The following is a 15,535-nucleotide window of genomic DNA, read 5'->3' as shown; positions in this document are numbered from 1 at the left end:
TTTCCAAGCGCAGAGGAGGGCCGGTGGGCTTCCCCTGCCCCGCGCCCGGAGAAGGCGCCGAGGGCCCGTCCCCGCGGGGCCGGGGCAGCTCCTCTCCCTCCGGCGGGGGCAGCCGCCTCACCGCCCCGGCTACTTCTCTGCCGAAACCCCCCCGGCCCACAACGCAGTCTCCGCCACCCTCTCTCCGCTCCCTCCGGTGGGCCCGGGGGTCTTCCCTGCCCGCCTCGCCCCGGCTCCGCGTCCCCCTCAGCCTCTCCCCTCACAGCCCGCGGCGGCGGCCGGTGCGAGGCGACTTGAGGCGCGGCGGCCGGTAACGCGCCTGCGCAGATCTCCCGGGCATGCTCATAAAAAAAAAAAAAAAAAAAGAAAAAAAAAAAAAAAAAAACCCACCCTGAGAACGAGCGGCACCGCTGACACTACACCCGCCGGAGAGGAGCGGCACCGGCAGCAGCGGCGCTACGCCGAGCCCGGCGCCGCTTCCCTTCGCGCCTGGGCTGCTCACCGCCTGACGCGCCGCCGCTGCGAGCTGCGGGTCGAGCGGCGGTGGCAGGAGCCGGAGCCGTCCCCTTCAGCGGGGCGGAGGGGCCGGGGCGGGCTGCGGGGGAACCGGCAGGCGCCGGCAGCGGCGATGTGGATTTATACCGACCGGCGCCGCAGCCGCCGGGGAGCGGGGCGCGGGCACCGCACCTAGAGGCGATGGGAGAAGCCGTCGGCGGGGCTGAGCCAGGGCGCTGCTGAAAGTTCAGCCGGTGGCCGCGCTCGGTAAGTTTGCCGGGGTGACGGGAGCGGCGCCGCGGGCGCCTCGAACTTCGCCTTTCGCGGGGGGCGGTGGCAGCGAGGGGGGAGCCCGGCACTGCCCGGGGTGCCCTGCCCCGCCGGAGTGGGAGCCACCGGGCGCTCTCAGAGGTGGGTGTTTTGGGTTTTTTTTGTGGATGCCGCTGGGTGTGGACGTGCGGCTGCCGGTGTGCGGTGAGGCGGGGGAGCCCTGCGGGCGGAGGGTGCGGGCAGACGCGGTGTGCGGGCACCGGGCGGGCTGGCTGTGCCGCTGCGGGAGCCCGCTGCCGTCGCCCAGCAGTGATGCCGCGTAGGTAGCCGCGCACAGGGCTGAGGCGTCCGCTCGCCTCACGCCTATAGGGGGTCTCCTTCGCCCGCGGTTGCGGCGAGCGGACGGGGTGGGTCGGGGCGGCGCGGGGCTCTGCCCGCCCGGCCGGGGGATGCTGTTGCCCCGGGAGGCAGCCGCTCGCCGCGCCCGGAGGCGGTGGGTGGTGTGCGCGGCTCTCCGCGGGGTGCGGCGGAGGGGGAAAGGCGGGGCGCCGGGCTCCGGCTCCGCGCTCTGCGTTGCGGGAGCGCCGGGGCCGCTGAAGTGCGGAGCCGCATCCCCGGTGCGCGCAGGGGTGAGGTGCTCGGTCGGGGCAGCGGCTCCGCGCTCGCTCCCCGCGGGCGGAGGGGGCTGCCGCGCTTCTGTCCGATTCTCGGGCATAATCTGCTAAAGGCACATTTAGGATATTTTGCTCCTGCTGTCTGTGGGGTCTGTTCATCTAGTTTCGGGCAAGGCGTGTTATGCCGTCGTTACGCTGCTCTGCTGCTTTCAACTGTTTTTTCCCTAAATACCTCACAGCTGCAGCTCGTGACCGGTGCTTTAGGCTGGGCTGATGACTGCTTAGCCTGGCTATTGATATGATTGTGGTGCGCGGAGAGGTCACTGCTTCTTGAGTATTAACGGTATGATCTTACTGTGTTCCACGTCAACGTGTTTACCTTAGTAGATGTGGGGTTTGCATGTTCTGATTCCCAAATGGAAGGCAAGAACTTCTCCCGCCGCCCCTTCCGTCTTTGGCTAAATATACACTACCTTCTCAGACTGTATAATAACTATCTTAGTGATAGTCTTTCATTGATTGTGTTTGTAATATCCAAAGGCTGTAGATACCCATCTTGATTGTGCTGATGCTTCTGTGATAATTAACAAGTCAGATACACTGTACTATGGAAATAAATACCAGCTGTCCGTGTGGTGGGGCAAGCATCTCAAACATCTACTGGATCTCCAAGTGTTTTTGCAGTAACAAAAGCCCGTGGCTCCTGGTGCCAGTGTTTTGGCGGTTAATTGTGAAGTGTAATGTGGAGCAATTTGCTATTTGAAGCATGGAATTCCTGGTGGCATAGAGAACAATTTGTGAATCATAAAGAGCAAGATACACTGTAGTAGGGATAGAGATATCCATAAGAAGGTGAGACCCAGCCCAATAGTTTTCCTTCTTTCCTGTCCATAGTTTCTTTTCAAAGCTCATTTTATGCACGACTTGTAATGCTGTGGGCTGATTTCAAAGTACTTCTCAGATGAAATACAGGGTTGATAATAAACTAATTGCTGTTTTCCCCATAGACAGAATATATCGATAATATATAATCATCAGAAGTTGTTAATATATTTTAAATGCAGCTGTGCATTTTGAGGGTGTTGGCTTGTTTCAGGAACAAATCTTTTAACAGCTTGGGGATTTAGGAGTCTGTGGTTGTTGACTTTTTTTTGTTATATCACAGTTTTGTTTCAAGGAATGATTAGAAGTTTTCTGAATAACACATTCTCAATAGGTTCTGTTCTGTGAACATCTGATCTTTAAGAAGAAACAAGAAAACTACATTTCAAATACTTAAGTAAAAATCTTCTCTTTAGAAAAGTGCCTTCCATTTGCCACATTTTAAATATTTAAATGACACACATAAATCAAAAAATAGAAAATTCTTATTAAAAGCAACTTTTAAGAATATGGGAATGCAAATTGCTACTTTTAACATCTCAACTAGTGAGATGTGGAAGCGAGTGAACATATTCTATTGATGGCTTATGTATAAAAAAGAAATTGAAATGTGTTCAGAGTTCTAGAAAAGCAGTGTTGTGTGAGAATAGATGTAGCAAAGGAAATCTATTATTACTCATTTGTTGTGGCATCACAATTTAAAATAATAGGTTTTAAAAGTGAAGAAATTACATGGTTGCTCACACATGTGCCCGTAGTCACGTGTGTATGGAGATAAGCAACATTTTTGCTCTGCAGTAATGGCTTAGGAAAGGTAAGTGTATACTTTCTTCTTTTCATTGAGGTAGGAAATTCTGAGAATTGGCATTGATGTTAATTGGAGCAGGCAGGACATTATCTCAATGTGATTCATGAGGTCTAAATGGTATGAATTTAATTTTTAAATGGTCTTAATCTGAAAAACGTAAGAAGAATAATGCTGCTTAATATATCATTATCTCAGGGCTTTGATTATGGAAAAACAGTCTTCTCCATTCGGTCAGGAATGTTTTTTGTTTCCATTTTACAGATTAGGAGAACAGCGAGCCCTTTCTTTGCCTCAGTCACAATGGCTGGCAGTATCTCACAGTGACTATAGTGGGACTAGAGTTTAAAATGTTCTGGAGACCAAATATTAAATTGGTGGTGGCGCTATGTCTGAAATTCAGGAGTATCTGATTTCTTATCTGCTACTTGCGCATCTAGATTTCTCTGTTGATTACGTTTCACAGTTTCAGCACAACTGAGTTAACGTCCAACACTGTATAACTGTAAAAAGCGTCAAGTCAAAGAGAGTTCAATTGCACTGGCTGCGTCTTCCTAATACATAACATTCTCCTGAGGTGTTACTGTGTTGTCAATCCTTTGACAATATATTTAGGACCAAATAAAACTGAAAGTGCGCAGTGGATTTGGTGTGTTCTCTGTCTTAAACAGAGTCTCAGAGGCCTTAAGAGCAGGATACGTTATGACCATCTTTTTTGACTTATAGAAATATATACATTAGAAACATAAGTATAGGTAGGTTTTTCTAATGAGAACCTGTCTTTTTCTAAAACTTCTTTCAATAAAATACTGAGGACACCTAAAACCCTCAACTCTATAGAAACTTACAAAATATCCAGTGGACTAACCTGTATTTAGAAAACAAGTCAGTTTCTTTCCTGCTGTGTTTATTGTTTTAACAGAATAATTATGCCCTGAAAGCTGATACTTAAGCTACTTTGGTTTTTTAATTCTGTTTCTTTACTACAAATTTGAGCTTCAGTATAATATATAAATATATTTAATATGTAACTGTATATTATATATTTTACAGTATAATATATATTCAGTCTATTAGTGAAAGTAAGTATTCCTGCTTTGTTTTCACTCTGTTGCAGTAAACTGTTTTATTTGAATTTCTCTATTTAAAAGAACAGAAATCGTATATACTTGATACCAATTGCCTTGGCTGAAGCTACTGTGTGAGGCTATTATTGTATTTTTTTTTCTACTTTTTAGTACAGAATTCTTATTTCTGAGTTTTAGAAAACAAGTAGTGTAAGATTGGAGGCAAAAGGATTGCTTTTGGTTAAATGTGTTGTCTGTAAGTATATCGAAATTAAAATTACTGTATTGAATTGGGTTTAGCACTGGCTTGTTGCTTTGGAAGCCTTCAGTCAGCAGTGCTTATTTTCTGTAGCCTTAATGAGCAATTACTGCACTCTTCCAGTTCAGAGCCTCTTTTAAGTAGACAGTACTGCTTGTTCCAAATTATAGATGTATTTTTCTGGTTTGCCTGTAGGCTGTTGGCATTTTTGGTGTTTTGGTTTGTTTGTTTTCCTGAATGTGTTGGCTGTTGGCATTTTTGGTGTTTTAGTTTGTTTGTTTTCCTGAATGCAAACAGATGTTTGCTAAGGGTCACGAAGAGTTCATAATATTATTTTTTTTTTTTTGGCAAGGCATTTGGGGTTTTAGGTATAAAGTTCTGCTTCTGTGCAGTGTGGGTGTCTTACCTTTACGTCTCTATCTATGTGGACTTCAGTCTTAAATAACATATTGACATATTTTAAAGAATTAATATTTCTGTTATTGAAACGTTGGGAATTTGATCTGAGAAGGATTGTAAGCAAGTCGTCCCTTCTGTAACTGTTTCAGGACTGTAGATAGATTTGGAATGCTATTTTGGATGACATTTTCATGCAGTTGCTCTTGTATCATTTTCTACTCTAAGGGATAATTAGTTTATGCATAATTTTGTTCATATGAACATCTATAGACTGCTACGTGATGTTGGAGTTGCAAAGGAATGTGCTTCATATCGAAGCAACTTTTAAAGAAGCACCTACTACAGAGAGGTCCCTTGGGACTTATGTGGTCAGTAATGGAATACTGGTGGCTGTATGTGTGGTGGGTATATTCATCTAATCTACCAAAGAGTTTTGTGCTGGGTAATACTAACTACAGAAGCTTAGTGAGAACAGAGTAATTTAGGGGTAAAGATTCTTAGATAACCTATATGAATGTGACTTCCTTGACCTTGCTTTGAGTAGCGTATCGATAAGTTGTTCCAAAAGCGGGTAGCAGCCAACAGCACAGTAGGGAGTATGATGGGGCTTTCACATACTGGTTGGAGGATTGAGACTTTCATACTTTGTTTTTGTGGAGTAAGAAGGATTCATGGAGCCTGTGTTGCTTATCTGAAACAACACAGATACCTTTTTTTAAAAGGAAGCAAGTAAATACTTTTCTCATAACTCGTGTTTTTGTTCCAGAAGATGCTTTCTTTTTCTGCTAGTCTGATGTGTGAAATGATTTTTCTGATTTGGCTGTGTGGCCCATTTCTTTTCTGAGCTCATTTCTTACACGAGACACTAGCCGACTACTGGACTAGGAACACGTTACTGGGAAATAAATTAATGCAGGAGAGGCATTGCTTGTTGTGGGCTTCCTGATGGTCTGGTTGAAAGCCTTCCTGCTTGTCCCTATAAGCCATCCTCAACAGCAATATCTTTTATTCCTCATATACAAGTTTTCACTTTCAAATTCTGTCTTCCACACCTGTACCACTGACCATAGAGCCTTCCCCACCTTTGAAGGCCCTACTGCTTTCCTATAGACAGGTACATCTGGTACTCCTTTATCACCAAATTATTTCTTGCACCAAACTACTGCTGTGTTTTTCTGACTTGATTCTCTGCCCCATTCACCAGTTTTTCCTTTTCATGTTCCTCTTACTCCCACTTTTGCACAGTTCTTAGCCCTTCCTGCTCACAACATTTGAGAACCATGCTTACAAGTCTCATTCTTTCATAACCACCTGATGTGCTTCATAAACCAGAACAACCAAATACCCCTCACCTTCTACACATCCAGGTTATAGATAGATGCACCTATGAACTGACTTCAATTTCTTTTCATTTTCCTCGGTTTCTTCCCCAGCTCTTTCCTCAGAGCTCCTAATTCATCCTAAATTTTGTCTGCTTTTCTGCAGAGCTCTGTATCATCATGTTGAGCCCTTCTGTTTTGTGAAGTCCAGCGAATTGAAATCCACGCAGTTCTGCTTTCAGCTGCTTTTTCACAACCTTGACCTTACCCATCACCAGCCTCCCCTTACACTCTCTCCCAGAGGTAAGCCTTTCTCCACCAGCTCTTTCCTCCCTTATTGCATTTTTAACATACTAGGTTCTCTAACATTAGACTAGTGTTGAATTGAGAACTCTATGGTTTTGAAAACTTCAGTCTTTGTTTCCCTTTCCCTGTTCTTTTTATTAGCACTTTGGCTGCTACAAGCAAATTCTTTCTCACCTCCATAAAGTGCAGATCATTCTCTTTGATGTAGAACCCACGCTATGCCCTCAACTAGTAATGTAGCATTTAAATGCATGTCTTAATATATTTTTGATGTTTAAGTTTGTGTTATTAATTGTTTTTAAGTGACAGAGATCTGTTTGTAGGTGTAATGACTGGTATTGTTTCTTCTTTCTTCTTCTCATTGTAACATAGGCAGGTAGTTAACAAAAGAAAAACCTCCTAGTCAGAGTTTGCACTTGGATCTTGCCTAGCCAAGGAACAAGATGGATTTTTACAGCATGTAGACTTTTATCAGCAAAGATGTCCTAGTTTTTTGTGCAAAATAGAATTTTGGTCATTGACGTTTTTAGGCTAATATATTGGAACTGTCTTTGATACAGCTTACCTGCAAAACTTATTCTGTGCATTGTCGTAAAAGATGCCTCTTGCGCTTGTCCAGTTTGTTGTCTGCAAATGGTGACGTTCCTTACCTGCTCAATGCATTTTCATGCATGTTTGCTAGAACATGAGCTAACCTCTATTACAGTGTAATTATAACATTTGGAGGTTTGTAAACCCATTAGCTGTATGGTGGATTTCCAAAATTCCATACGTTTCAATAAATCAGAGTCACCACAGAGTAAATGTCTTTAGAAGAGTAAATTTTAGTAGTAAGCAACTTTTTTGGTTGACATACTGGAGGGAAGATATAACAGGAATATATTCAACTATAATTTAATTGTTCAACCTTTCAGTGTTTCATTAACACATTTTATTTAAAGCTATGTTGTCTTTAGAAATATTAGGTTAAATTGGCTGCTTAGATTAAAAGACTTGTAAGTTTATAAAGCACAATAATTTACTTAGTTTGGCAGCTTTAGCAATCACCATAAAATATAGCAATTGTTTTAATTTCAACAGACTAGGTTATCAGTTGATAAGTAGTCAATAGTAAGAAGAAATTGCATTTTAATGTTGCTCATATTCATTTAATAATATTTTTGTAGTTGTTTACGAGTTAAAAAATTGAATTTTGAGATCACAAAGCATATAGGAGCTGTATTGAACTGCTCTAAGCAATTCATAGTAAGCTTTCTAGAGTAGCGGCTACAGACAATGAGAAATTATTCTATATGTTGATGTTACCATTCCCAAATGCAAACCTGTACATGAGAGATTACCATAAATTGCTGTACGGCTATTTTGAGACTTTGTTTAGATAATAAATCAACATGGTCAGTGCTATTAGCAACTGAGTTATGTTGGGTTTTTTGCTTGGCAATTTGCTTTTTTTTTTCCCAATGGTAAACATGGAAGCTTCAGGGTTTTTTGGATTTATGGAGTTTTGTTTGGTTGGGTGGTTTTTTTGGGTTTTTTTGGTTGGTTGTGTTTTTTTTTTTCATAAAAATAAGTGCTAGAAATCAAGTAAGGCTCATCTTATGCACTTAGCTTCAGGTCAGAGAAAAATAACTGTTCACTCTATATGGTGAAACTAGGGAAAGCTGCCTTATTTCCTCTCGTCTTTTCTTTGTTTGTTTGGTTTTGTTTTGTATACTTTGTTATTGATGTTTTGTCTGTAGAATCCAATATGGTCCACCTTTAAAGACCTTATGGAGAGAGAGACAGGTGGATTTCACATCCTGTGTCCAATGCCGTCTCTTTGTCTTAGAATTGGGATCAAAACCAGGAATAATGTAAAGTTCATTTCATGAGCAAATTAAGAAGAAATTGTGGCTGAGAAACACTAGATTAAGTGATGTAAACCAAAAAATTATAAAGCATTTTTTTTTAATATTTCCCTTAATCTGTTTCTAAAGAAGAAACATTGTTTTGACATGAACAAAGAATGAAGAAAATTGTCAAATTAGGTCAAAATTTACACATTTTTTATTTTATCAATGCCAAACAGTATTATTTAGTGATGAAACTATTCAGCTAAAAGATGCCCGGATCAGACTCCCTACCCTATTTTGCGATAGCACACAATGCAGCTTTAAAATGAATATGTGTGTTTTATTCTTAGTACAAAATGTATTTACTGCCTTTATATGTATGTACACAAGCTGTTACCACATCTAATGTGTGGTAACCCATGTGTGGTAATCTAATGGAACTGTATCAAGCTATGGCTTCTAAGTCAGCATCACAAGAGTCATCCTCAAGTAAACATTTCTAAGCTTCTCAGGACCTAACTAACTAAAGCCAATCACAGAAGACTTAGGAATTGGATATATTATAATCCTAAAAATATTTTTAAATGACTTAGTTATTACTGTGAAATTGCTGATCATTATAGTAAAAAAAAAAAAAGGGAAAAAAGAAAAAGCCAGTGCTTCTGTGTGTGATACCATTTATTTTTGCTGTGCAACTGAATTGTCGAGAGTGAGTTTTGTTTCTTTTTAAGTCTACATTTTTATTTTGAAGTATTGCCCTTGAAAGAATGAAAAATTGAAAACAGTTTGTTTTCATGAGACCAAATATATTTTAATATAGTTTTGCTTTTTCTCTAAAGGCCTGGTCCTGATCCCACTGATTTGAGTTACAGGATTTTCTGCCTTTGAAATTTGTGAAAATAGGATAAGTCAGACTAGTTTAGCAAAGATTGGTGCAAGCAATTTTACATATAGTAGTCACAGTTCTGTTCAGCTTCTTTACTGTTTTAAAGTGGTAAATGCATGAAGCACTGTAATACTTTTGCATCTTTTATGTGGGTTAAGATAAGGAGATGCAGCATTTGTTTTTCCACCTTTGCTTTGCTCGCCTTTAAAGTTAAATTATAAATCCAGTGTACAAACTTAAATTTTCTAATATTTTTGTGTTCCCCTCCTAAGGAGGTTCTCTCTTAACCCATGCAGAAGTTTTCAGTTAATATAATGATGTAAAAATAGTATGGGGAATTTAATCCACTATTGTTGATTTCAGAGTTTGACTACAGTCCTCTCTAATGAATAAATTTTTTTAAAAAAAGGGTTTTTTTCACAAATTAGAATGTTTACTGTGCTTGGGGAAATGAAGTTGAAGCTAAGATTTGTGACGGCTTTGATTCAGAAATAAAATATCATGTTTAGAAAAAAATTTATTTGATTTTTATTATGTAAGGTTACACGAATTCCTAGGTGACCGTGTATTAAAGTTATGCTATTGTTCCCTTATAGAGGTTTATTTAGTCTTACGGTGTATTGACATGGAAAAATTATAGCATCCAGGCTGCCATTCATTGCCAGTGCTATGTTTATGTGAATATGGTGCTAGTTTGAAATTGACGTGACTAAACAGAGATTTCTCTAGAAACAAAAAGCTGTGATTCCAGCTTCAGGCTAGGTGGTGTGCACATCTAGGACTCTGTGGTGACAGGCTGATCAACCAGCTACCACCATATTAACCTTTCTGATAACTCTGCCAGACCAGCGCTATGCTGTTGAGAGCTTTTACATCTTCACAGTTTCTGTGATGCTTACCAAGAGCTTTGTCTTCATTTTACTAGGTAGATACTTATTCTGAAAGATTGAGCATCTTGCTGCCACTGGTAAGTGGCGTATTCAAAGCTTATTAAGATGAGTTAGATCCCCTCTCCCCCACAACTTACTAACTTTTTATCATTTCTTGGCCAAGGGTACAGCCCAGTAATATTTGACTGAGTTTTTACAGACACATGGAATTATTCCCTAGTACAGTTGTAGCGTGTTTCAGTAACGATGATGGAATTGTCAGTGGTGTCTGTCTTCCTCAAAATGAATACCCACCATGTTGCATCTTACTATAGTTCTGCTTTTCATGACTCAAGCAATTAGCTAAGAAAGAGACATAAATGTGCAAAGTGTAAGTTGGTCTACAGGAATGAAATAAGAGGGAAATCATGTTAAATGGTACTTCCACTGAAAGGAAAGGAAGATTTTGATGCTGCTTAAGTAAAAAGGAGATATTGGTTATATTTTTATCTTGGCACTTTGGATGAGCCCATTCTTGAGAATCTCCTATTGCATTTTCTGATGAGGCAAGTATGCTTAAATGAACAGATTTCCATCCTTGTTCATCTTTGTCTATAGTTGAAACTACATAAATATTAATTCTTTAAAAAAAAAAAATCTTTACTGGTAGGCTTAAAAATCAGCTCATGTGGATGAAACTAATGTCTGCCATTGCCATCTAACTTTAGAAAAGCTCTATCTTTTTTATTTGTTGATGTTTTAAGTGTTTTCTGTTTGTTTAAAGGTATTTGCTTGCAAGCCCTCACCCGTCTTAACATTTGGTATAATATAATGTGGAAATCTTTGTACATAAATTATAGCTGCAGTTAGCATCATGTAACACAGCAATGTCACAGGCATTTATACTTGACAGGAGATGTAATTTAGATGCTTCTCTGCTTTCTGAATAGCTTGTAGGTGTTACCTGTTCAGTTAATTCACTATATTAAATGCATTGATTTTACCTTAATGTACCTTTAATAAATTTAAAAACCTGTTTGAACAACAGAAAAAGCACCAGAAATGTAACTTTAGTGGAAATTGAAATATTAATATCAGTGATACAGGGTTAATTGAATGTCAGGAAAAAATACCATCCAGAGGATGAAAATGCTAACTCCTTTATTTGTAACTTCTACGTTGAGAGTAATTTCAAGGTGTGTTAAAAGCTGAAATGAGTCCTAAAATGTTGGGGAAAGTGCATCCAAAAATGAAGTTTGTAACTTAACTGTTGATGTAACATTTGAACAGAAACTCTAAAGCACTTTCTTGAATATTAATGAAACAAGGCATAAAAATTAATCTCCATAAAAAATCCCTAAGGGGAAAATAAAAACAGATGACACTGTGAAGAATATTGTGGTGTGCAAGGAGATGAGACATTTCTCACCTTCCTGTTGCTGAGTAGTCCTTATTTACTTACATGAAGTAAGTTTTGATACTCCTTTTGTTTATTTTCTTGAGCCAAGGATGTTTGAATGTACCTGCACTTTTCCACAGAATGGGCACATTAGTTGAGTGCTGTTATTGCCAGTCTAGCTGGGTTCTGATTGTGTATCACAGTATCATAGAATGGTTTGGGTTGGAAGGGACCTTGAAGATCATCTAGTTCCAACCCCCCTGCCCTGGGAAGGGACACCTCCCACTAGACCAGGTTGCTCAAAGCCCCATCCAGCCTGGCCTTGAACCCCTCCAGGGATGGGGCATCCACAGCTTCTCTGGGCAACCTGTTCCAGTGTCTCACCACCCTCACAGTAAAGAATTTCTTCCAAATAGCTAATAGAAGTCTCCCCTTTTTCCTTTTAAAAGCATTACCTATCGTCCTATCGCTTTACTCCCTGATAAAGAGTCCCTCCCCATCTCTCCTGTAGGCCTCTTCTGGTATTGGAAGGCTGCTAGAAGGTCTGCCTAGAGCTTTCTCTTCCCCAGGCTGAACAACCCCAACTCTCTCAGCCTGTCTTCGTAGGAGAGCTGCTCCAGTATGAGGTATCAGCATGTAACTGGTATTTGCAAAGTTTCTCTGTAAAAGCTCCAGTTAAACTGAAAAAGAGGAAATTATTTTCCATCCATGCTGCCAGAAGCATTTCACTTATGATAGTACTAAAGCTTTGTTTGTTCTGTGGCTTGATCTTGAAGCTTCTATAGTGAACTGAGCTTGTTTCCATTTTCTGTTGAACCAAAGGAAGCTCAGAAATTAACATGATGGTTAGAGTCATCAGCTGGGAATGAGGATAGGATTTATTTTGGAGAACTGAGATGTAGAAGACTTAGTTCCATATTCAGAACAGAGAATACCTTATTTACACAGTGGATTTCTTGAGTTTGATTGATTGGGTTTTGATTGGAGCAACTTCTGGAGTCCCATTACATATTAGCCATGCAACCCTTTGTGCTTTCAGACTTCTAACTGTACCCAGAAATGCCAGATATATGGAGATTGAGTGGTACTGGTTGTCGTCTTGTGTATATATATGTATGCACATGCTGTTACACTAAACTTAGACCACATGCACAAATTAATAAAGGTAATCAAGGTCTGAGAAATTTAATTTAAAAGTCATTTTTTTATATCATAATACTCAGAAGATGAATACTACAATGTAGATGTCTATGTTGCTGATTTAAAAATTTGTCCTAAGTTTTCAGTGTCCAGAATTTTTCACAGACGCAAGATTGTATTGTATTTTATCATTACTTATTACTAGCATGCCATAAATCATCAAGCCAATACAGATAGGGCTCTTGAAGTGTTAATCATTCCAGTCCTGTTCTTAATGAGTAACTGCTGGCATTTCAGTAAACAGCAAGTTGGAAGCTAAATATACTGTCTCTATTGTTATCAGATGGAGACAAGTTAAGTTCTCATGTTTAAAAGAAATTGCTCAAGGTCAAATACAGGAATTATACAAGAGAAATATGTATTGCCTGCTCCTTCTCACATGTGCTTCTGTTTGTAGAAAAGTAAAAGACATCACCTCTTTCTAGCATGGACCTGTTCTTAAAAAACAAAGAAACAAAAGCTGTGAGCAACTGTTTGCAAACTTTTATTTCACCATAACAATTGCTGCCAATGTGCAATTTATTTACAGGATGAGCTAATATGTGAGGATAATGACCAAGAATACAGCTGTGTCTGTCAGCCAGAGATGTCTAGCACCTTTATTGGAGCTTAAAAATTTTGAACCATTTCTATGTAACTAATGTGGCATTAATCTGTTAGAGTGAAAAAGTAATAGTGTTACGAAGTGTAGACAATTCTAGTATGGTGTGAAGGTGGACCTCAGAACATGAGAAGCAGCAGTAAATCAAAACCATAACTCTTCGTATTTTAGTAATGTTTTTACCTTATTGATTGGAAATACAGCGTAAATAAGAGTCACACATTTTAGGTTAGCAGATCTTTTTCTTTGCTCATCATCTTGCTGATCAATTGCCCGATTTAGAAATAATAAAATATGTCTCTGACATCTGTTTGAAATAGATTGCTTAAATAGTGTGCGTTCAGCTTTTTTGTTTTGCTTTGCCTTTTTAACAGCGGGGATTACTGCACACCTAAGGGATAAGGGTAGAGCTGTAGATTAAATCACAAATGCAATGTAAATACATCAAATCATTCTGCAAGCATAAGCACCATATCAGTTAAAAATATTGCATTAAAATAATATTAAGGATCTGGCTTGTACTCCTAAATAAAGCTATTGAGAGCCCAATCTTTTGTACAAAAGGGCATGGTTATGGTACTAGGGTACCCTTAGTAGTTGACTTTCTTTCCAAATAAAACTGAATTATTAAGCTATCTAGTTTTTTGTTTTTAAGTTGTATTCTATGTCTGTACTATTCTACGTGTTAAAAAAAGACAATACATTTCTGGGAGAGTTTAAAATCAAGGGTGAATGCTTAGGAGATACTATCTACCTCTAAAAGTTAACCAAAACTGGCTATATCCTCAAAAGAAAAAATCTCAACCAAGTCATACTCCTCTATTGCAAGTTATAGTGAAGTATGAAAAACCTACTGTGTCCCTTTCTCCTAAGAGTTTTGTAAGCTAGTTTAAAAAATCAAGGGAAATAACAGGTGAGATTGAAGGAGTGAAAATGTGAAAATCATGGAACGCAATCAAAGGGAAAATGCTCTCAGAAGAGCGTTACTGTTTGTCCGTGGAGACCACTACCTGTTTCTTTTAATGTAACAGTCTGATACCACAGAAAAGCTGAGGGTTCAAGACTTCAGGTTGTGCATCATTTTGGGAAGATGTGGGGAAACCGGCTGCGTTTGCAAGCCTGTGCAAAACTGGATACACTCAAGGTGATATGAAAAGGGTGCAGAAGGAAAAGGAGAATGTAGGTGCGTGAGTGGAGCAGTAGAAAAGGCAAGGGGGGAGGTTGCTGTGGTGTTTCAGGAAGGCTGCAGCAGGCAGATACGTGCTGCCTGCAACCTGATGTCACTTGGTAGAAAAGTGCTTTTGGCAGATCTGAGCAATTCCAAATTTGCCTTGACTGATGTAATCAAACACTGAACTTCTTGTTTAAATATTTGTAGTGACATGTACAAGTTCTTCCACTAGCTCTGAGCTTGTGTTAGATTACAGCGTGGTCCTCTATAATTAACTTTTTGTATATGTTCTGTTTATGTGAAACCTCATGGGAAGGTTCATGGCAACAGGGTCAGCAAAAACCTAAACTTGACAGCTTTTCTGGCATTGAATTGTGATATCCATTGATAAATCAACTGCGCATTGCTCCAGCCTGAAGTTGTGCTTGTCTTTGTTCTCTTTTGTAGGTGGTTTCACTTTGTCTTGGATTTTCCACTTGTGTTTACATGTTGCTAATTCTTGTAGTTTAAAAAAAAAAAAAAAAAAAAGTTGCAAGAAATGCTAGGAAACTTGAGGACAAAAGGGAAAGTGGAGGGTTATTTTGTTCACTTGAAGTTCGTTAGTGTAGGTGTACATGTGTGTGTAAGTATTTTGTAAAAACCTCTTAATAAAGTCAGATCTGACAAGTAGAAAGGAAAGTATTTCCAGTTTTCCACCAGAAAGGAAAGCAATCTCCTTGGGCTGAAAAGAAAGGGCACTGGTGGCTCACCTGTGTGCTCTGTGCTTGAGGTTGTCTTCTGTAGAATAAGGCTTAAGATTTCACAGGTCTTTGTTGCATCCTGATAGAGTGAAAACTATGAAGGTACGCTGGACACCTTATCTATCCTAACCATGACCACTGAGATTGCTGTGATTTCTGAGGGGAAACTATGGTTTGGTGTGTGCAGAGTTTGTGTTTGTTTTAAATGCGCTATGACCTACTCTGCAAGTCTTCGTATGAAGAGCATGAGGGGGCTGGAGGAGGAGTGCAAATCTGTTACCAGCTTTCTGCATTATTACTTGGAACATAAGTTCATGACTAAATGATGGTAGTCCTCAGAAAAAAAATGTATTAATAGGAATGTTATAAGTGACAAAGTTTGAAATAAATTAGAAGTGGAAATGAGGGATTTGTCAAATAG

The 15,535-nt window shown here is 39.9% G+C and overlaps 1 protein-coding gene across 3 annotated transcripts in view; it reads left to right on the top strand.

Annotated features, from left to right (window-relative positions):
• The first annotated feature begins 699 nt into the window (after positions 1-699).
• The window catches only part of TENM1 (teneurin transmembrane protein 1), a 344,428-nt gene continuing 329,592 nt past the window's right edge, over positions 700-15,535 (top strand). For 2 of the 3 annotated variants that reach the window (XM_014955291.1, XM_014955289.1), the window contains exons 1-2: positions 700-762; positions 6,277-6,413. The gene's annotated coding sequence lies outside the window, so the exon portion shown is untranslated. Of the gene's footprint in view, positions 763-1,623; positions 1,723-6,276; positions 6,414-15,535 lie in introns of those variants that run through there. The other variant, XM_014955290.1, reaches the window with a different exon arrangement.

The sequence above is a fragment of the Calidris pugnax genome, unplaced genomic scaffold (genome assembly GCF_001431845.1).
Source record: "Calidris pugnax isolate Ruff unplaced genomic scaffold, ASM143184v1 scaffold38, whole genome shotgun sequence".
Lineage (NCBI taxonomy): Eukaryota > Metazoa > Chordata > Aves > Charadriiformes > Scolopacidae > Calidris > Calidris pugnax.
The sequence above is the reverse complement of the archived record's forward strand: the minus strand, read 5'-3'. Positions and strand labels throughout refer to the sequence as shown.